The sequence below is a fragment of the Molothrus aeneus genome, chromosome 28, assembly GCF_037042795.1.
Source record: "Molothrus aeneus isolate 106 chromosome 28, BPBGC_Maene_1.0, whole genome shotgun sequence".
Taxonomy (NCBI): domain Eukaryota; kingdom Metazoa; phylum Chordata; class Aves; order Passeriformes; family Icteridae; genus Molothrus; species Molothrus aeneus.
The window spans coordinates 2137835-2158942 of NC_089673.1; the positions used below are offsets into that span (position 1 = coordinate 2137835).

Sequence of the window (21108 nt, forward strand, 5' to 3'; positions counted from 1 at the left end):
CCCAATAAAAAGGCGAGTGAATGCAGTGTTTGGGGCTTGCTGCACATATTTTTTTTTGTGCCCTTTTCCTTTGGAGCTGATGAAGAAAATCCCTGGCTACTTGGCAGCCAAAGGCCATCATAGACACTTTGGCTCCAAAGCAGTGAAGTTGGGAACTAACAATACCTGGGGAGAGTCCACCACTCATCTCTTCCCATTCTTCCTTCATTGCCTGGCCTGCCTTCTGTGGCCAGTACACATATGAACAAGGAGATGAGATCCAAACCTCACACCGTCCCTCAGCACTCGGCAGGGCCCAGCCGCTGCCCCGACACGCAGGGCTGGGGGGACCACACCTCCGGGCACAGCCAGCAGCGGCGCTGCTGGCTCCTGGCTGGGCGGGGCGCGTGCGATGATTCCCCCATGGCAGCAGAGGGCGCCGTGGCGCAAGCTCAGGGGTCATGCAGTCATGGCGGCTTGACTGAGATGGGAAGGGATTGAAGAAAGGCTTGGCTTTGCAAATCCCGAGGGGCAGATGATCCAGTGCCACATCAGAACTCTCGGGAGCAGCAAGCTGGAATGGCAGGGATGAGTAAAAATCCCAGAGTAGTGGACAAGATCTATCCACAGCTCTGCAGCTGTAGATAAAACTGCGGGATGTCTCAGCAGGCAGGGGTTTCAGGGCTATGGTGCAGCAAAACCCACAGCATTACTGAAGGAGCAGCAGGGGTCCAGCAGTGGCAGCCCACCTCCAAGCAGTACAACGTAAGGCGGGGTGGGGATACCAATCACCTGAATATATGGTGAAAAGTCCCTCTTTTAATGAGGTACTGTTTTAACAATGTCCCAGTGCAATGGCTGCTCTTACGAGCTGAGCTGCACTCACAGGGGAAGAAAGGCAGAAAAAGAAAGAAGCCTGCAGTGGTGATGAATTCTCCCCACAGCACTGCAGGCTCTCTCCTCTCTGAAAGCAGAGAGTGAAAGAGTGCCCGAGGCTGCACCCAATGCCATTTTCACCACTCCAAATGTCTTAGCATGTCTGGCCTTCAGGAGAAACCCTCAGATAAGAGAAGTGCAGCCCTCCTCCCCTGAGCTTGGGCACTTCTTCTTGCTTTCTTAAGTACCCAGTCGTCAATGCTTCTGAGCAAATTATGGGAAAAAATTCCTTGAGGAAGTTGAATCAAAAGGAAAGATTCTAACCATCAACAGCTTATAACGGGAAGGAAGCAGCACGCAGCTATGCTATGTGGGTAGATCACACTGTCCTATATTTCATTGCAGAGAACACCTCAATATGGGTTCCTTTGGTCCAAGAACCATTTCCTGGGGCGTCTTGGAGCCCGGCTCAGTCAGCAAAAGGATGCTGAGAAGCAGAAGGTTATCTGGCAATGGCCTGGACAGGAGGAGCCTGTGTCCCAACCTGGTCACCAGAAACGTTCCACCAGAAGGGGATCCACTGAATGATAACAACCTGCAGAAGTGGGCAAGCTGCCTTGGTGTTTCTCCCTCTCCATAAAACAAGAATTGGAGAGTGCAGGAGGCAGAAACTGATTTCAGTGATAGTTCTCTGCCACCTTCAAGCCATGACCATTCAGTGTTAGATTCCATACAAAGTGCCATTCCTGATGGCAAAGGAAACATCTTTCTCTCTGAGATCATGACCACTCCAGGGAAGAGCCCTTCTGCTCTGACCTGCACATGCCCTCAGGAGGGTCACCCAAGCACAGAATGATGCACGTGTGTTCAAAAACACAAGCATAGAATAATGAAAAGATCTATATGGCCTCAGAGAGTCAGCAAAGAGACAGGAACAGTAAGAAAAGATGTGCAGTTCTGGGAACTCTGCTAGGGAGATATCGGGGACGAGTGTGGCAGATAATTACTCAGCAATCCTCGAGAAGGATCAGGCCCCAGATAACTCCTGGTATTCCCAGAGGAACCACAGAGAGTGCACAGAAAGACCATGAGCCAAATGAGGCCAACACAATTTTTCTCTGAGCACTCTTTGAGTAGCAACAGGGTCTAACCCTACATACAGATGAAGAACTGTGTGTAACGGTGAGTGACCATCACAGAGTGATGGGATAAAACAACAAAAAATGATGTGTCATGAGCCCTCACATGGCAGTCCGTGGGCAAGAAGCACAAGACTGATGCCCATTTCCTGACAACTCGGACAAAACCAAACCCACAGGATTCACACAGGTGAACATATCTGTCCACAGGGGATGCTGCCAGCTGATGATCTGAGCATTCTAAATGCACCCAGCATTCTTTTGCCCAGGAAACCCTTGAATCTCTCATTTCAGCACTTAGAGAAATGACACTTCATGTAGGAAAGAACAGAGAATTAGCCAGGAAATGAAAAGGCAGCAGTACAGGAAACCAGGACAGAATCCCTACCATTAACTGGGATGGTGCACATTTGCCATGTACTGGTCAGAAAACAACCACTTCCACTACAGTGCCTGTGGGCCTGAGGCAGGTCAGGACTGCTATAAAAGGCAGCCCAAGTCTCTGCTCTCTCATCCACTTCTCTCACCTCCTCCTCTTCAGGAATCAGGTGAGTGGGAAGCCTCTTCTCCTCCTCCTGCTGCTGCTGCTGCTTCAAGAGCAGCTCTTGCCTGGCTGGAGGTCTCAGCTGAGAGGGGCTACAAGAGCCCAGGGCTGAGAGCTGCTTCTGCTGGGAGAGGGCCGGGCAGAGAAGGTCTTGTGCAGACAGAGAGAGGCTGGGACTTGGCTGAGGTGGCTCCTGGGCTTTAAGCTGGGCAATGCAATGTGGGCCAGGAGGTGCCTTGGCTGCAAGGGTGTTTGGGTGCAGTGCTGCTTCTCACGTGTCCTCACTTTGTGCTTCTCCCTGCCCTCTGTGCCAGGTGCACCTGTGAGCCCCAGCCATGTCCTGCTGCAGGCCCTGTGACCCTTGCTGCCAGCCCTGTGGGCCCTGCCCGCTGGCCAGCAGCTGCAATGAGTGCTGTGTCAGGCAGTGCCAGAGCTCCCACGTTGTCATTGAGCCGCCTGCTGTGCTGGTGACCCTGCCTGGGCCCATCCTCAGCTCCTCCCCACAGAACACCGCCGTGGGATCCTCCACCTCTGCTGCTGTTGGCAACATCCTCAGCTCTCAGGGAGTGCCCATCAGCTCTGGGGGCTTTGACATCTCCTGCATCACCAACTGCTATGGTGGCAGCAGGTGCCGTCCCTGCTAAAGCTGCTGGCAATGTCTTCTGGCAACAACGCCCAAGCCTTCAAAGCATGCTTTTGGGCAGGAAATAGAGCTTCTGGATATTGTATTTAGAGCTTTGGACCATCACTTCCTTGTTCTATTCTCCTCTCCATTTCTCCCCAAGGCAGTGTAATGTGGACATGCCATCCTTCCTACCTCTGCAGAGCAGTACAAAGAACACCACAAGGGAGCTCCATCTTAGTGGTTGCTCCTGGTGGTCTCTGTGAGCCATCTCCTTTTCTTCTTTCAACTTATTAAAACTGTGTTGCATACAAGCCTTGGTCTCCGTGTTGTCTGTTGTTCTGGGGCAAATCCTCCAGTTCGCCCAATAAAAAGGGGAATGAATGCAGTGTTTGGGGCTTGCTGCAGCGTATTTTTTTTTTGTGCCCTTTTCCTTTGGAGCTGATGAAGAAAATCCCTGGCTACTTGGCAGCCAAAGGCCATCAGGAAGACTTTGGCTCCAAAGGAATGGAGATGGGAATCAACAACAACTGGGGACAGAGCACAACTCATCCCTTCCGATCCTTCCTTCATTTCCTGGCCTGGGGTCTGTAGCCAGCCCACCTGGGATCAAGGAAATGAAATCCAAACCTCACACCGTCCCTCAGCACTCAGCAGGACCCAGCCCCAGCTGCTGCCCAGACACACAGGGCTGAGGCGACCACACCTCCAGGCACAGCCAGCAGGGGCGCTGCTGGCTCCGGGCCGGGCAGGGTGTGTGCAATGATTTCCCCATGGCAGCAGAGGGCGCTGTGGCGTGAGCTCAGGGGTCAAGAGGTAATGGCGGCTTGACCATGGCAGGAAGGGATGGAAGAAAGTCTTTGTTTGATAAACCTGTGGGGCTGCTGATACCCGTGTCCCATCTGGACTCCAAGGACGAGAGAGCTGGAACAGCAGGAGCAAGCAAAAATCCAGTGTGGTGGATGAGGTGTATCAGAAGCTCTGCAGCTGTAGCTGGAATTGCAGGATATCTCAACAGACAGGGGCTGCGGGGCTACAGTGCAGCAAAATCCAGAGCAGTTCCAAAAAAGCTGCAGGGGCCCAACAGTGGCATCCTGGCTTCAAGCATTGCAAGGAAAGGCAGGGTATCGATACTGAGCACCTGACCATATGGTGAAAAGTCCCTCTTTTACTATGGTAGAGTATTAACATGGTCCCAGTGCAACAGCTGCTCTTACGAGCAGAACTCCACTCACAGTGGAAAAAAGGCAGCAGGAGACCGAAACCCGTAGTGGTGATGAATCCTCCCCACCACACTGCAGCCTCTATCCCCTCCTAAAGTGGAGAAAGAAAGAGAGCCAGGGGGTGCACCCAGGCCCATTTCCCTGTCCTGATGTCTCGGCATCTCTAGCCTCCAGGAGAAACCCTCAGATACGAGAAGTGCAGAGTAGAGTGGGAGGAGAGATACTCTCCTCCCCTGAAATGGCTACTTCTTTTCTCTTTCTTAGGTAACCAGTCATTAATGATTCCTAGCAAATTATGCAAAAAATTACTGAAGAAAAAAGCATGACACAAAAAGATTCTGACCCTCAAAAGCACTAAAGGGAAGGGAACGGCACTCAGCTATGCTAGGTGGGTAGATCCAACTGTGTTATATCTCACAACAGAGAAAGCCTTCAATATGGCTTCCTTTGGTCCAAGAACCATTTCCGGAAGGGTCTGAGTCCTGCTCAGTCAGCACCAGGATGCTGAGATGTAGAAATGTATCTGCCATTGGCCTGGACAGCAGGAGCCTCTGTCCCACCCTGGCCACCAGCAACATTCCACCAGAAGGGGACACATAGAATGATAACAACCTGCAGAAGTGGTCAGGCAGCCATGGTGTTTCTCCCTCTCCATAAAACAAGAAATGGAGAGTGCAGGAGGCAGAAGCTGATTTCAGTGCTCATTTCTCTGCCACCTTCAAGCCACGACCATTCAGCGGTAGATTCCATACAAAGTGCCTTTCCTGATGGCAAAGGAAACATCTTTCTCTCTGAGATCATGACCACTCCAGGGAAGAGCCCTGCTGCTCTGACCTGCACATACCATCAGGAGGGTGACCCAAGCTCAGAATGATGCACGTATGCTCAAACATGCCAGCATGGAATAATTCAAAGATCTGTATGGTCACACAGAGTTAGCAAAGAGACAGGAACACACAGAAAAGATGTGCAGTTCTGGGAACTCTGATGAGGAGATACTAGGGGCAATTGTGGCAGAAAATTACTCAGGTATCCTGGACAAGGATCCAGTCCCAGGTAACTCCTGGTATTCTGAGAGGACCACAGAGGGTGCGCAGAAAGTCCATGAGCCAAATGAGGCCAACACAATTTTTCTCTGAGCACTCTTTGAGAAGCAACAGGGTCCAACCCTACCAGCAGATGCAGACCTGTGTGCAACAGTGAGTGACCATCATGGAGAGATGGGAAAAGCAACAGAAAATGATGTGTCATGAGCCCTCACATGGCAGTCCGTGGGCAAGAAGCACAAGACTGACGCCCATTTCCTGACAACTTGGACAAAACCAAACCCACAGGAATGACACAGGTGAACATATCTGTCCACAGGGGATGCTGCCAGCTGATGATCTGAGCATTCTAAATGCACCCAGCATTCTTTTGCCCAGGAAACCCTTGAATCTCTCATTTCAGCACTTAGAGAAATGACTCTTCATGTAGGAAAGAACAGAGAATTAGCTGGGAAATAAAAAGGCAGCAGTACAGGAAACCAGGACAGAATCCCTACCATTAACTGGGATGGTGCACATTTGCCATGTACTGGTCAGAAAACAACCACTTCCACAACAGTGCCTGTAGGCCTGAGGCAGGTCAGGACTGCTATAAAAGGCAGTCCAAGTCTCTGCTCCCGCATCCACTTCTCTCACCTCCTCCTCTTCAGGAATCAGGTGAGTGGGAAGCCTCTTCTCCTCCTGCTGCTGCTGCTGCTTCAAGAGCAGCTCTTGCCTGGCTGGAGGTCTCAGCTGAGAGGGGATACAAGAGCCCTGGGCTGGGACCTGCTTCTGCTGGGAGAGGGCAGGGGAGGGAATGTCTTGTGCAGACAGAGAGAGGCTGGGACTTGGCTGAGGTGGCTCCTGGGCTTTAAGCTGGGCAATGCAATGTGGGCCAGGAGCTGCCTGGGCTGCAGGGTGTTTGGGTGCAGTGCTGCTTCTCACGTGTCCTCACTTTGTGCTTCTCCCTGCCCTCTGTGCCAGGTGCACCTGTGAGCCCCAGCCATGTCCTGCTGCAGGCCCTGTGACCCTTGCTGCCAGCCCTGTGGGCCCTGCCCGCTGGCCAGCAGCTGCAATGAGTGCTGTGTCAGGCAGTGCCAGAGCTCCCATGTTGTCATTGAGCCGCCTGCTGTGCTGGTGACCCTGCCTGGGCCCATCCTCAGCTCCTCCCCCCAGAACACCGCCGTGGGATCCTCCACCTCTGCTGCTATTGGCAACATCCTCAGCTCTGGCGGAGTGCCCATCAGCTCTGGGGGCTTTGACATCTCCTGCATCACCAACTGCTATGGTGGCAGCAGATGCCTTCCCTGCTAAAGCTGCTGGCAATGTCTTCTGGCAACAACGCCCAAGCCTTCAAAGCATGGTTTTGGGCAGGAAATAGAGCTTCTGGATATTGTATTTAGAGTTTTGGACCATCGCTTCCTTGTTCTATTCTCCTCTCCTTTTCTCCCCATGGCAGTCTAGTGTGGGCGTGCCGTCCTTCCCCCCTCTGCAGAGCACTGCAAAGAACACCACATGGGAGCTCCATCTTAGTGGCTGCTCCTGGTGCTCTCTGTGAGCCATCTCCTTTTCTTCTTTAACCTCATTAAAATTGTGTTGCATTCAAGCCTTGGCCTCTGTGTTGTCTGTTGTTCTGCAGGAACTTCTCCAGTCTGTTCTGGAAAAAGTTGGAGAAAACAATGTGAGGGTCTTGCTGCAGAGGATTTTATTTTTTATCTTTTCCCTTTGGAGCTAGTGAAGAACATCCCTGGCTACTCGGCAGCCAAAGGCCATCATAGACACTTTGGCTCCAAAGCAGTGAAGTTGGGAACTAACAATACCTGGGGAGAGTCCACAATTCATCTCTTCCCATCCTTCCTTCATTGCCTGGCCTGCCTTCTGTGTCCAGCACACATATGAACAAGGAGATGAGATCCAAACCTCACAGAGTCCCTCAGCACTCGGCAGGGCCCAGCTGCTGCCCAGACACACAGGGCTGAGGGGACCACACCTCCGGGCACAGCCAGCAGGGGCGCTGCTGGCTCCAGGCCGGGCAGGGCGCGTGTGATGATTCCCCCATGGCAGCAGAGGGCGTTGTGGTGCGAACTCAGGGGTCAAGAGGTAATGGCGGCTCTACCAATACGGGAAGGGATGGAAGAACGGCTTGGCTTTACAAAGATGAGAGGCAGATGATCCTGTCGTCCCAGCTGGACCCTTGGGAACAGCAAGCTGGAATGGCAAGAATAAGTTATTAACCTGGGATGGTGGATGAGATATATTGTAAGCTCTGCAGCTGAAGTGTGGCTGCAGGAGGTCTCCCCAAGCAGGGGACTATGGTCCAGCAAAACCCTGCGCATTGCTGAAGAAGAAGAACAGGATTCCATCAGGGCAGCCCTGCTCCAAGCAGTGCAGGGAAAAGGCAGGGTGGGGATTCCGAGCACCTGAACATATGGTGAATAGTCCCTCTTTTACTGAGGTAGAGTGTTAACAAGGTCTCAGTGCAATGGCTGCTCTTACGAGCTGAGCTCCACTCACAGGAAAAGAAAGGCGGCAGGAGATGGGAACCCAAAGTGGTGACAAATTCTCCCTACAGCACTGCAGTCTCTCTCTGCTCTGAAAGCTGAGAGAGAAAGTGAGCCAGGGGCTGCACCCAAAGCCGTTTTCCCACTCCTAATGTCTCAGCATGTCTTGCCTCCAGGAGAACCCACAAATAAAAGAAATGCAGCCAGATACCCACCTCCCCTAAAACTGGCCACTTCTTTTTTCATTCTCAAGTACCCAGACATCAATGTTTCCTAGCAAATTATGGGAAAAAATTCCTTGAGGAAAAAGCACCGAAATGAAAAGATTCTGCCCCTCAACAGCCTCTAAAGGGAAGGGAGTAGCACTCAGCTATGCTATGTGGGTAGATCCAACTGTCCTATATCACATTGTAGAGCAACACCTCAGTATGGGTTCCTTTGGTCCAAGACCCATTTGCTGGGAGGTTTCAGCCCTGCTCAGTCAGCTCCAGGCTGCTGAGATGTAGAAATTCATCTGGCATGGGCCTGGAGAGCAGGAGCCTCTGTCACACCAAGGCCACCAGCAACGTTACACCAGAAGGGGATCCACTGAATGATAACAACCTGCAGAAGTGGTCAGGCAGCCATGGTGTTTCTCCCTCTCCATAAAACAAGAATTGGAGAGTGCAGGAGGCAGAAGCTGATTTCAGTGCTCATTTCTCTGCCACCTTCAAGCCACGACCATTCAGCGGTAGATTCCATACAAAGTGCCTTTCCTGATGGCAAAGGAAACATCTTGCTCTCTGTGATCATGAACACTCCAGGGAAGAGCCCTGCTGCTCTGACCTGCACATACCCTCAGGAGGGTGACCCAAGCACAGAATGATGCACATGTGCTCAAACACGCCAGCATGGAATAATGCAATGATCGGCATGATCCCAGGGAGTTAGCAAAGAGTCAAAAATGGACAGAAAGTAAGTTTAGTTATGGGAACTGTGCTGATGAGATACTGGGGAAAAGAGTGGCAGAAAATTACTCAGGTATCCTGGACAAGGATCAGGCTCCAGATAACTCCTGCTATTCCCACAGGACCCACAGAGAGTGCACAGAAAGACCATGAGCCAAATGAGGCCAACACAATTTTTCTCTGAGCACTCTTTGAGTAGCAACAGGGTCCAACCCTCCCAGCAGATGCAGACCTGTGTGCAACAGTGAGTGACCATCATGGAGAGATGGGAAAAGCAACAGAAAATGATGTGTCATGAGCCCTCACATGGCAGTCCTTGGGCATGTGGCAAAGGAGCACGAGACTGACGCCCATTTCCTGACAACTTGGACAAAACCAAACCCACAGGAATGACACAGGTGAACATATTTTTCTGCAGTGGATGCTGCCAGCTGATGATCTGAGCATTCTAAATGCACCCAGCATTGGTTTTGCCCAGGAAACCCCTGAATCTCTCATCCCAGCATTTAGAGAAATGGCCTTTCATGTAGGAAAGCACAGAGAATTAGCCAGGAAATGAAAAGGCAGCAGTGCAGGAAATCAGGAATGAAACCCCTACTATTACCTGGGATGATGCACATTTGCCATGTACTGGTCAGAAAATTATGACTTCCACTAAGGTGCCTGTGGGCCTGAGGCAGGGCAGGACTGCTATAAAAGGCAGCCCAAGACTCCGCTCTCTCATCCACTTCTTTCACCTCCTCCTCTTCAGGAATCAGGTGAGTTGGAAGCCTCTTCTCCTCCTGCAGCTGCTGCTGCTGCTTCAAGAGCAGCTCTTGCCTGGCTGGAGGTCTCAGCTGAGAGGGGCTATAGGAGCCCAGGGCTGGGAGCTGCTTGTGCTGGGAGAGGGCAGGGGAGAGAAGGTCTTGTGCAGACAGAGAGAGGCTGGGACTTGGCTGAGGTGGCTCCTGGGCTTTAAGCTGGGCAATGCAATGGGGGTCAGGAGGTGCCTGGGCTGCAGAGTGTTTGGGTGCAGTGCTGCTACTCAAGAAATGTCCTTACTTTTTTCTTCTCCCTGCCTTCTGTGCCAGGTGCACCTGTGAGCCCCAGCCATGTCCTGCTGCAGGCCCTGTGACCCTTGCTGCCAGCCCGGTGGCCCCTGCCCGCTGGCCAGCAGCTGCAATGAGTGCTGTGTCCAGCAGTGCCAGAGCTCCCACGTTGTCATTCAGCCGCCTGCTGTGCTGGTGACCCTGCCTGGGCCCATCCTCAGCTCCTCCCCCCAGAACACCGCCGTGGGATCCTCCACCTCTGCTGCTGTTGGCAGCATCCTCAGCTCTGGCGGAGTGCCCATCAGCTCTGGGGGCTTTGACATCTCCTGCATCACCAACTGCTATGGTGGCAGCAGGTGCCTTCCCTGCTAAAGCTGCTGGCAATGTCTTCTGGCAACAATGCCCAAGCCTTCAAAGCATGGTTTTGGGCAGGAAATAGAGCTTCTGGATATTGTATTTAGAGCTTTGGACCATAGCTTCCTTGTTCTATTCTCCTCTCCTTTTCTCCCCATGGCAGTCTAGTGTGGGCGTGCCGTCCTTCCCCCCTCTGAAGAGCACTGCAAAGAACACCACATGGGAGCTCCATCTTAGTGGCTGCTCCTGGTGCTCTCTGTGAGCCATCTCCTTTTCTTCTTTAACCTCATTAAAATTGTGTTGCATTCAAGCCTTGGCCTCTGAGTTGTCTGTTGTTCTGGGGCAAGCCCTCCAGTTTTCTCAGGAAAAAGACGGAGGATGCAATGTTTGGGGCTCGCTGCAGTGGATTTTATTTTGTCTCCTTTTCGTTTGGAGCTGATGAAGAACATCCCTGGCTACTCAGCAGCCAAAGCCATCATGGAGACTTTGGGTCCAAAGGAGTGGGAATGGGAAAGAACAACACCAGGGGACAGCCCACAACTCATCTCTTCCCATCCTTCCTTCATTGCCTGGCCTGGCGTCTGTGGCCAGCCCTCCTGGGAACAAGGAGATGAGATCCAAACCTCACACTGTCTCTCAGTACTTGGCAGGGCCCAGCTGCTGCCCAGACACACAGGGCTGAGGGGACCGCACCTCCGGGCACAGCCAGCAGGGGCGCTGCTGGCTCCCGGCCTGGCAGGGTGCCTGCGATGATTCCCCCATGGCAGCAGAGGGCGTTGTGGCCTGAGGTCCTAGGCCATGTGTGATGGCGGCTTGACTGAGACGGGAAGGAATGATAAAAGGGCTACGCTTTACAAAGACCAAGGGGTAGCCATGATCCTATTACCCCCGCTGGACTCTCAGGAGTAACAAGCTGTAATGGCAGAAATGAGTGAAAATCCCAGGGTGGTGCATAAGATGTAGTAGAAGCTCTGCAGCTCTCGATGGAGCTGTGGGTTGTGTCAACAGGCAGGGGGCTACAGTGCAGCAAAATCCAGAGCAGTTCCAAAAAAAGCAGCAGGGGCCCAACAGAGGCAGCCCGGCTCCAAACAGTGCAAGGAAAGGCGGGTTGGGTATTCCAAGCAGCTGAACATCTCGTGAAAACTCCATCTTTTACTGAGGTAGACTGTAAACAAGGTGCCAGTGCAACGGTTGCTCCGAGGAGCAGAGCTCCAGGCACAGTAAAAAAAAAGGCAGCAAGACATGCAACACTGCTGCAGCCTCTCTGCCCTCTGAAAGCTGAGAGAGAAAGAGATCCAGGGTCTGCACCCAACCCCATTTTCCCACTCCAAATGTCTTTGCATTTCTGGCCTCCCGGAGAAACCCACAGATAAGAGAAATGCAGCCAGATTCCCTCCTCCCCTGAGCTTGGCCACTGCTTTTTTCATTGTGAAGTACCCAGTCGTTAATGTTTCCAAGCAACTTATGAGACAAAATTCCTTGAGGAAAAACCACCGAAATGAAAAGATTCTGACCCTCAACAGCTTCTAAAGGGGAGGGAGCAACACTCAGCTATGCTGTGTGGGTCAATCACACTGTCCTATGTCTCACAGCAGAGCAACACCTGAATAGGGGTTCCTTTGGTCCAAGAACCATTTCCGGAAGGGTCTGAGTCCTGCTCAGTCAGCACCAGGATGCTGAGATGCAGAAATACATCTGCCATTGGCCTGGACAGCAGGAGCCTCTGTCCCACCCTGGCCACCAGCAACATTCCACCAGAAGGGGATCCACTGAATGATAACAACCTGCAGAAGTGGGCAAGCAGCCATGGTGTTTCTCCCTCTCCATAAAACAAGAAATGGAGAGTGCAGGAGGCAGAAGCTGATTTCAGTGCTCATTTCTCTGCCACCTTCAAGCCACAACCATTCAGCGGTAGATTCCATACAAAGTGCCTTTCCTGATGGCAAAGGAAACATCTTGCTCTCTGAGATCATGAACACTCCAGGGAAGAGCCCTGCTGCTCTGACCTGCACATACCATCAGGAGGGTGACCCAAGCTCAGAATGATGCACGTGTGCTCAAACACGCCAGCATGGAATAATGCAATGATCTGTATGGTCACACAGAGTTAGCAAAGAGACAGGAACAGACAGAAAAGATGTGCAGTTCTGGGAACTCTGATGAGGAGATACTAGGGGCAATTGTGGCAGAAAATTACTCAGGTATCCTGGACAAGGATCCAGTCCCAGGTAACTCCTGGTATTCTGAGAGGACCACAGAGGGTGCGCAGAAAGTCCATGAGCCAAATGAGGCCAACACAATTTTTCTCTGAGCACTCTTTGAGAAGCAACAGGGTCCAACCCTACCAGCAGATGCAGACCTGTGTGCAACAGTGAGTGACCATCATGGAGAGATGGGAAAAGCAACAAAAAATGATGTGTCATGAGCCCTCACATGGCAGTCCATGGGCAAGAAGCACGAGACTGACGCCCATTTCCTGACAACTTGGACAAAACCAAACCCACAGGAATGACACAGGTGAACATATCTGTCCACAGGGGATGCTGCCAGCTGATGATCTGAGCATTCTAAATGCACCCAGCATTGTTTTTGCCCATGAAACCCTTGAATCTCTCATTTCAGCACTTAGAGAAATGACTCTTCATGTAGGAAAGAACAGAGAATTAGCTGGGAAATAAAAAGGCAGCAGTGCAGGAAACCAGGACAGAATCCCTACTATTACCTGGGATGATGCACATTTGCCATGTACTGGTCAGAAAATAACCACTTGCACAACTGTGCCTGTAGGCCTGAGGCAGGTCAGGAATGCTATAAAAGGCAGTCCAAGTCTCTGCTCCCGCATCCACTTTTCTCACCTCCTCCTCTTCAGGATTCAGGTGAGTGGGAAGCCTCTTCTCCTCCTCCTCCTGCTGCTGCTGCTTCAAGAGCAGCTCTTGCCTGCCTGGAGGTCTCAGCTGAGAGGGGCTACAGGAGCCCAGGGCTGGGAGCTGCTTGTGCTGGGAGAGGGCAGGGGAGAGAAGGTCTTGTGCAGACAGAGAGAGGCTGGGACTTGGCTGAGGTGGCTCCTGGGCTTTGAGCTGGGCAATGCAATGGGGGTCAGGAGGTGCCTTGGCTGCAGGGTGTTTGGGTGCAGTGCTGCTTCTCACGTGTCCTCACTTTGTGCTTCTCCCTGCCCTCTGTGCCAGGTGCACCTGTGAGCCCCAGCCATGTCCTGCTGCAAGCCCTGTGAGCCTTGCTGCCAGCCCTGTGGGCCCTGCCCGCTGGCCAGCAGCTGCAATGAGTGCTGTGTCAGGCAGTGCCAGAGCTCCCACGTTGTCATTCAGCCGCCTGCTGTGCTGGTGACCCTGCCTGGGCCCATCCTCAGCTCCTCCCCACAGAACACCGCTGTGGGATCCTCCACCTCTGCTGCTGTTGGCAGCATCCTCAGCTCTGGCGGAGTGCCCATCAGCTCTGGGGGCTTTGACCTCTCCTGCATCACCAACTGCTATGGTGGCAGCAGGTGCCGTCCCTGCTAAAGCTGCTGGCAATGTCTTCTGGCAACAATGCCCAAATCCTTCAAAGTTTGTTTTTGGGCAGGAAATAGAGCTTCTGGATATTGTATTTAGAGCTTTGGACCATCGCTTCCTTGTTCTATTCTCCTCTCCTTTTCTCCCCATGGCAGTCTAGTGTGGGCGTGCCGTCCTTCCCCCCTCTGCAGAGCACTGCAAAGAACACCACATGGGAGCTCCATCTTAGTGGCTGCTCCTGGTGCTCTCTGTGAGCCATCTCCTTTTCTTCTTTAACCTCATTAAAATTGTGTTGCATTCAAGCCTTGGCCTCTGTGTTGTCTGTTGTTCTGCAGGAACTTCTCCAGTCTGTTCTGGAAAAAGTTGGAGAAAACAATGTGAGGGTCTTGCTGCAGAGGATTTTATTTTTTATCTTTTCCCTTTGGAGCTAGTGAAGAACATCCCTGGCTACTCGGCAGCCAAAGGCCATCATAGACACTTTGGCTCCAAAGCAGTGAAGTTGGGAACTAACAATACCTGGGGAGAGTCCACAATTCATCTCTTCCCATCCTTCCTTCATTGCCTGGCCTGCCTTCTGTGTCCAGCACACATATGAACAAGGAGATGAGATCCAAACCTCACAGAGTCCCTCAGCACTCGGCAGGGCCCAGCTGCTGCCCAGACACACAGGGCTGAGGGGACCACACCTCCGGGCACAGCCAGCAGGGGCGCTGCTGGCTCCAGGCCGGGCAGGGCGCGTGTGATGATTCCCCCATGGCAGCAGAGGGCGTTGTGGTGCGAACTCAGGGGTCAAGAGGTAATGGCGGCTCTACCAATACGGGAAGGGATGGAAGAACGGCTTGGCTTTACAAAGATGAGAGGCAGATGATCCTGTCGTCCCAGCTGGACCCTTGGGAACAGCAAGCTGGAATGGCAAGAATAAGTTATTAACCTGGGATGGTGGATGAGATATATTGTAAGCTCTGCAGCTGAAGTGTGGCTGCAGGAGGTCTCCCCAAGCAGGGGACTATGGTCCAGCAAAACCCTGCGCATTGCTGAAGAAGAAGAACAGGATTCCATCAGGGCAGCCCTGCTCCAAGCAGTGCAGGGAAAAGGCAGGGTGGGGATTCCGAGCACCTGAACATATGGTGAATAGTCCCTCTTTTACTGAGGTAGAGTGTTAACAAGGTCTCAGTGCAATGGCTGCTCTTACGAGCTGAGCTCCACTCACAGGAAAAGAAAGGCGGCAGGAGATGGGAACCCAAAGTGGTGACAAATTCTCCCTACAGCACTGCAGTCTCTCTCTGCTCTGAAAGCTGAGAGAGAAAGTGAGCCAGGGGCTGCACCCAAAGCCGTTTTCCCACTCCTAATGTCTCAGCATGTCTTGCCTCCAGGAGAACCCACAAATAAAAGAAATGCAGCCAGATACCCACCTCCCCTAAAACTGGCCACTTCTTTTTTCATTCTCAAGTACCCAGACATCAATGTTTCCTAGCAAATTATGGGAAAAAATTCCTTGAGGAAAAAGCACCGAAATGAAAAGATTCTGCCCCTCAACAGCCTCTAAAGGGAAGGGAGTAGCACTCAGCTATGCTATGTGGGTAGATCCAACTGTCCTATATCACATTGTAGAGCAACACCTCAGTATGGGTTCCTTTGGTCCAAGACCCATTTGCTGGGAGGTTTCAGCCCTGCTCAGTCAGCTCCAGGCTGCTGAGATGTAGAAATTCATCTGGCATGGGCCTGGAGAGCAGGAGCCTCTGTCACACCAAGGCCACCAGCAACGTTACACCAGAAGGGGATCCACTGAATGATAACAACCTGCAGAAGTGGTCAGGCAGCCATGGTGTTTCTCCCTCTCCATAAAACAAGAATTGGAGAGTGCAGGAGGCAGAAGCTGATTTCAGTGCTCATTTCTCTGCCACCTTCAAGCCACGACCATTCAGCGGTAGATTCCATACAAAGTGCCTTTCCTGATGGCAAAGGAAACATCTTGCTCTCTGTGATCATGAACACTCCAGGGAAGAGCCCTGCTGCTCTGACCTGCACATGCCATCAGGAGGGTCACCCAAGCTCAGAATGATGCACGTGTGCTCAAACACTCCAGCATGGAATAATGCAATGATCGGCATGATCCCAGGGAGTTAGCAAAGAGTCAAAAATGGACAGAAAGTAAGTTTAGTTATGGGAACTGTGCTGATGAGATACTGGGGAAAAGAGTGGCAGAAAATTACTCAGGTATCCTGGACAAGGATCAGGCTCCAGATAACTCCTGCTATTCCCACAGGACCCACAGAGAGTGCACAGAAAGACCATGAGCCAAATGAGGCCAACACAATTTTTCTCTGAGCACTCTTTGAGTAGCAACAGGGTCCAACCCTCCCAGCAGATGCAGACCTGTGCGCAACAGTGAGTGACCATCATGGAGAGATGGGAAAAGCAACAGAAAATGATGTGTCATGAGCCCTCACATGGCAGTCCTTGGGCATGTGGCCAAGGAGCACGAGACTGACGCCCATTTCCTGACAACTTGGACAAAACCAAACCCACAGGAATGACACAGGTGAACATATTTTTCTGCAGTGGATGATGCCAGCTGATGATCTGAGCATTCTAAATGCACCCAGCATTGGTTTTGCCCAGGAAACCCCTGAATCTCTCATCCCAGCATTTAGAGAAATGGCCTTTCATGTAGGAAAGCACAGAGAATTAGCCAGGAAATGAAAAGGCAGCAGTGCAGGAAATCAGGAATGAAACCCCTACTATTACCTGGGATGATGCATATTTGCCATGTACTGGTCAGAAAATTATGACTTCCACTACAGTGCCTGTGGGCCTGAGGCAGGGCAGGACTGCTATAAAAGGCAGCCCAAGACTCCGCTCTCTCATCCACTTCTTTCACCTCCTCCTCTTCAGGATTCAGGTGAGTGGGAAGCCTCTTCTCCTCCTGCAGCTGCTGCTGCTGCTTCAAGAGCAGCTCTTGCCTGGCTGGAGGTCTCAGCTGAGAGGGGCTACAAGAGCCCATGGCTGGGAGCTGCTTGTGCTAAAAGAGGGCAGGGCAGAGAAGGTCTTGTGCAGACAGAGAGAGGCTGGGACTTGGCTGAGGTGGCTCCTGGGCTTTAAGCTGGGCAATGCAATGGGGGTCAGGAGGTGCCTTGGCTGCAGGGTGTTTGGGTGCAGTGCTGCTACTCAAGAAATGTCCTTACTTTTTTCTTCTCCCTGCCTTCTGTGCCAGGTGCACCTGTGAGGCCCAGCCATGTCCTGCTGCAGGCCCTGTGAGCCTTGCTGCCAGCCCTGTGGGCCCTGCCCGCTGGCCAGCAGCTGCAATGAGTGTTGTGTCAGGCAGTGCCAGAGCTCCCACGTGGCCATCCAGCCGCCTGCTGTGCTGGTGACCCTGCCTGGGCCCATCCTCAGCTCCTCCCCACAGAACACCGCTGTGGGATCCTCCACCTCTGCTGCTGTTGGCAACATCCTCAGCTCTGGCGGAGTGCCCATCAGCTCTGGGGGCTTTGACCTCTCCTGCATCACCAACTGCTATGGTGGCAGCAGGTGCCTTCCCTGCTAAAGCTGCTGGCAATGTCTTCTGGCAACAATGCCCAAGCCTTCAAAGCATGGTTTTGGGCAGGAAATAGAGCTTCTGGATATTGTATTTAGAGCTTTGGACCATAGCTTCCTTGTTCTATTCTCCTCTCCTTTTCTCCCCATGGCAGTCTAGTGTGGACCTGCCGTCCTTCCCCCCTCTGCAGAGCACTGCAAAGAACACCACATGGGAGCTCCATCTTAGTGGCTGCTCCTGGTGCTCCCTGTGAGCCATCTCCTTTTCTTCTTTAACCTCATTAAAATTGTGTTGCATTCAAGCCTTGGCCTCTGAGTTGTCTGTTGTTCTGGGGCAAGCCCTCCAGTTTTCTCAGGAAAAAGACGGAGGATGCAATGTTTGGGGCTCGCTGCAGTGGATTTTATTTTGTCTCCTTTTCGTTTGGAGCTGATGAAGAACATCCCTGGCTACTCAGCAGCCAAAGCCATCATGGAGACTTTGGGTCCAAAGGAGTGGGAATGGGAAAGAACAACACCAGGGGACAGCCCACAACTCATCTCTTCCCATCCTTCCTTCATTGCCTGGCCTGGCGTCTGTGGCCAGCCCTCCTGGGAACAAGGAGATGAGATCCAAACCTCACACTGTCTCTCAGTACTTGGCAGGGCCCAGCTGCTGCCCAGACACACAGGGCTGAGGGGACCGCACCTCCGGGCACAGCCAGCAGGGGCACTGCTGGCTCCCGGCCTGGCAGGGTGCCTGCGATGATTCCCCCATGGCAGCAGAGGGCGTTGTGGCCTGAGGTCCTAGGCCATGTGTGATGGCGGCTTGACTGAGACGGGAAGGAATGATAAAAAGGCTTTGCTTTACAAAGACCAAGGGGTAGCCATGATCCTATTACCCCCGCTGGACTCTCAGGAGTAACAAGCTGTAATGGCAGAAATGAGTGAAAATCCCAGGGTTGTGCATAAGATGTAGTAGAAGCTCTGCAGCTCTCGATGGAGCTGTGGGTTGTGTCAACAGGCAGGGGGCTACAGTGCAGCAAAATCCAGAGCAGTTCCAAAAAAAGCAGCAGGGGCCCAACAGAGGCAGCCCGGCTCCAAACAGTGCAAGGAAAGGCGGGTTGGGTATTCCAAGCAGCTGAACATCTCGTGAAAACTCCATCTTTTACTGAGGTAGACTGTAAACAAGGTGCCAGTGCAACGGTTGCTCCGAGGAGCAGAGCTCCAGGCACAGTAAAAAAAAAGGCAGCAAGACATGCAACACTGCTGCAGCCTCTCTGCCCTCTGAAAGCTGAGAGAGAAAGAGATCCAGGGTCTGCACCCAACCCCATTTTCCCACTCCAAATGTCTTTGCATTTCTGGCCTCCCGGAGAAACCCACAGATAAGAGAAATGCAGCCAGATTCCCTCCTCCCCTGAGCTTGGCCACTGCTTTTTTCATTGTGAAGTACCCAGTCGTTAATGTTTCCAAGCAACTTATGAGACAAAATTCCTTGAGGAAAAACCACCGAAATGAAAAGATTCTGACCCTCAACAGCTTCTAAAGGGGAGGGAGCAACACTCAGCTATGCTGTGTGGGTCAATCACACTGTCCTATGTCTCACAGCAGAGCAACACCTGAATAGGGATTCCTTTGGTCCAAGAACCATTTTTTGAGGGGTCTCACCCTGCTCAGTCAGCACCAGGATGCTGAGATGCAGAAATACATCTGCCATTGGCCTGGACAGCAGGAGCCTGTGTCACATCCTGGCCACCAGCAACATTCCACCAGAAGGGGATCCACTGAATGATAACAACCTGCAGAAGTGGGCAAGCAGCCATGGTGTTTCTCCCTCTCCATAAAACAAGAAATGGAGAGTGCAGGAGGCAGAAGCTCATTACTCTGCCACCTTCAAGCCACGACCATTCAGTGGTAGATTCCATACAAAGTGCCTTTCCTGATGGCAAAGTAAACATCTTGCTCTCTGAGATCATGAACACTCCAGGGAAGAGCCCTTCTGCTCTGACCTGCACATACCCTCAGGAGGGTCATCCAAGCTCAGAATGATGCACGTGTGCTCAAACACTCCAGCATGGAATAATGCAATGATCTGTATGGTCACACAGAGTTAGCAAAGAGACAGGAACACACAGAAAAGATGTGCAGTTCTGGGAACTCTGATGCGGAGATAAAAGGGGCAATTGTGCCCAAAAATTACTCAGGTATCCTGGGCAAGGATCCAGCCCCAGACAACTCCTGGTATTCCCAGAGGACCACAGAGAGTGCACAGAAAGACCATGAGCCAAATGAGGCCAACACAATTTTTCTCTGAGCACTCTTTGAGAAGCAACAGGGTCCAACCCTCCCAGCAGATGCAGACCTGTGTGCAACAGTGAGTGACCATCATGGAGAGATGGGAAAAGCAACAGAAAATGATGTGTCATGAGCCCTCACATGGCAGTCCTTGGGCATGTGGCCAAGGAGCACGAGACTGACGCCCATTTCCTGACAACTTGGACAAAACCAAACCCACAGGAATGACACAGGTGAACATATTTTTCTGCAGTGGATGATGCCAGCTGATGATCTGAGCATTCTAAATGCACCCAGCATTGGTTTTGCCCAGGAAACCCCTGAATCTCTCATCCCAGCATTTAGAGAAATGGCCTTTCATGTAGGAAAGCACAGAGAATTAGCCAGGAAATGAAAAGGCAGCAGTGCAGGAAATCAGGAATGAAACAACTACTATTACCTGGGATGATGCACATTTGCCATGTACTGGTCAGAAAATTATGACTTCCACTACAGTGCCTGTGGGCCTGAGGCAGGGCAGGACTACTATAAAAGGCAGCCCAAGACTCCGCTCTCTCATCCACTTCTTTCACCTCCTCCTCTTCAGGAATCAGGTGAGTGGGAAGACTCTTCTCCTCCTGCAGCTGCTGCTGCTGCTTCAAGAGCAGCTCTTGCCTGGCTGGAGGTCTCAGCTGAGAGGGGCTACAAGAGCCCATGGCTGGGAGCTGCTTGTGCTGGGAGAGGGCAGGGGAGAGAAGGTCTTGTGCAGACAGAGAGAGGCTGGGACTTGGCTGAGGGGGTTCCTGGGCTTTAAGCTGGGCAATGCAATGGGGGTCAGGAGGTGCCTGGGCTGCAGGGTGTTTGGGTGCAGTGCTGCTACTCAAGAAATGTCCTTACTTTTTTCTTCTCCCTGCCTTCTGTGCCAGGTGCACCTGTGAGGCCCAGCCATGTCCTGCTGCAAGCCCTGTGAGCCTTGCTGCCAGCCCTGTGGGCCCTGCCCGCTGGCCAGTAGCTGCAATGAGTGCTGTGTCAGGCAGTGCCAGAGCTCCCACGTGGCCATCCAGCCGCCTGCTGTGCTGGTGACCCTGCCTGGGCCCATCCTCAGCTCCTCCCCACAGAACACCGCCGTGGGATCCTCCACCTCTGCTGCTGTTGGCAGCATCCTCAGCTCTGGCGGAGTGCCCATCAGCTCTGGGGGCTTTGACATCTCCTGCATCACCAACTGCTATGGTGGCAGCAGGTGCCGTCCCTGCTAAAGCTGCTGGCAATGTCTTCTGGCAACAATGCCCAAATCCTTCAAAGTTTGTTTTTGGGCAGGAAATAGAGCTTCTGGATATTGTATTTAGAGCTTTGGACCATCGCTTCCTTGCTCTATTCTCCTCTCCTTTTCTCCCCATGGCAGTCTAGTGTGGGCGTGCCGTCCTTCCCCCCTCTGCAGAGCACTGCAAAGAACACCACATGGGAGCTCCATCTTAGTGGCTGCTCCTGGTGATCTCTGTGAGCCATCTCCTTTTCTTCTTTAACCTCATTAAAATTGTGTTGCATTCAAGCCTTGGCCTCTGAGTTGTCTGTTGTTCTGG

The 21108-nt window shown here is 52.3% G+C and overlaps 4 pseudogenes; all 4 read left to right on the forward strand.

Moving 5' to 3' along the window:
- The first annotated feature begins 2409 nt into the window (after positions 1 to 2409).
- LOC136567234 (feather keratin Cos2-2-like) lies at positions 2410 to 3182 on the forward strand (annotated as a pseudogene).
- A 2771-nt stretch (positions 3183 to 5953) lies between these two features.
- Positions 5954 to 6722, forward strand: LOC136567396 (feather keratin Cos2-2-like; annotated as a pseudogene).
- A 9791-nt stretch (positions 6723 to 16513) lies between these two features.
- LOC136567370 (feather keratin Cos1-2-like) lies at positions 16514 to 17288 on the forward strand (annotated as a pseudogene).
- A 2721-nt stretch (positions 17289 to 20009) lies between these two features.
- LOC136567372 (feather keratin Cos1-2-like) lies at positions 20010 to 20784 on the forward strand (annotated as a pseudogene).
- The last annotated feature ends 324 nt before the right edge of the window (positions 20785 to 21108 follow it).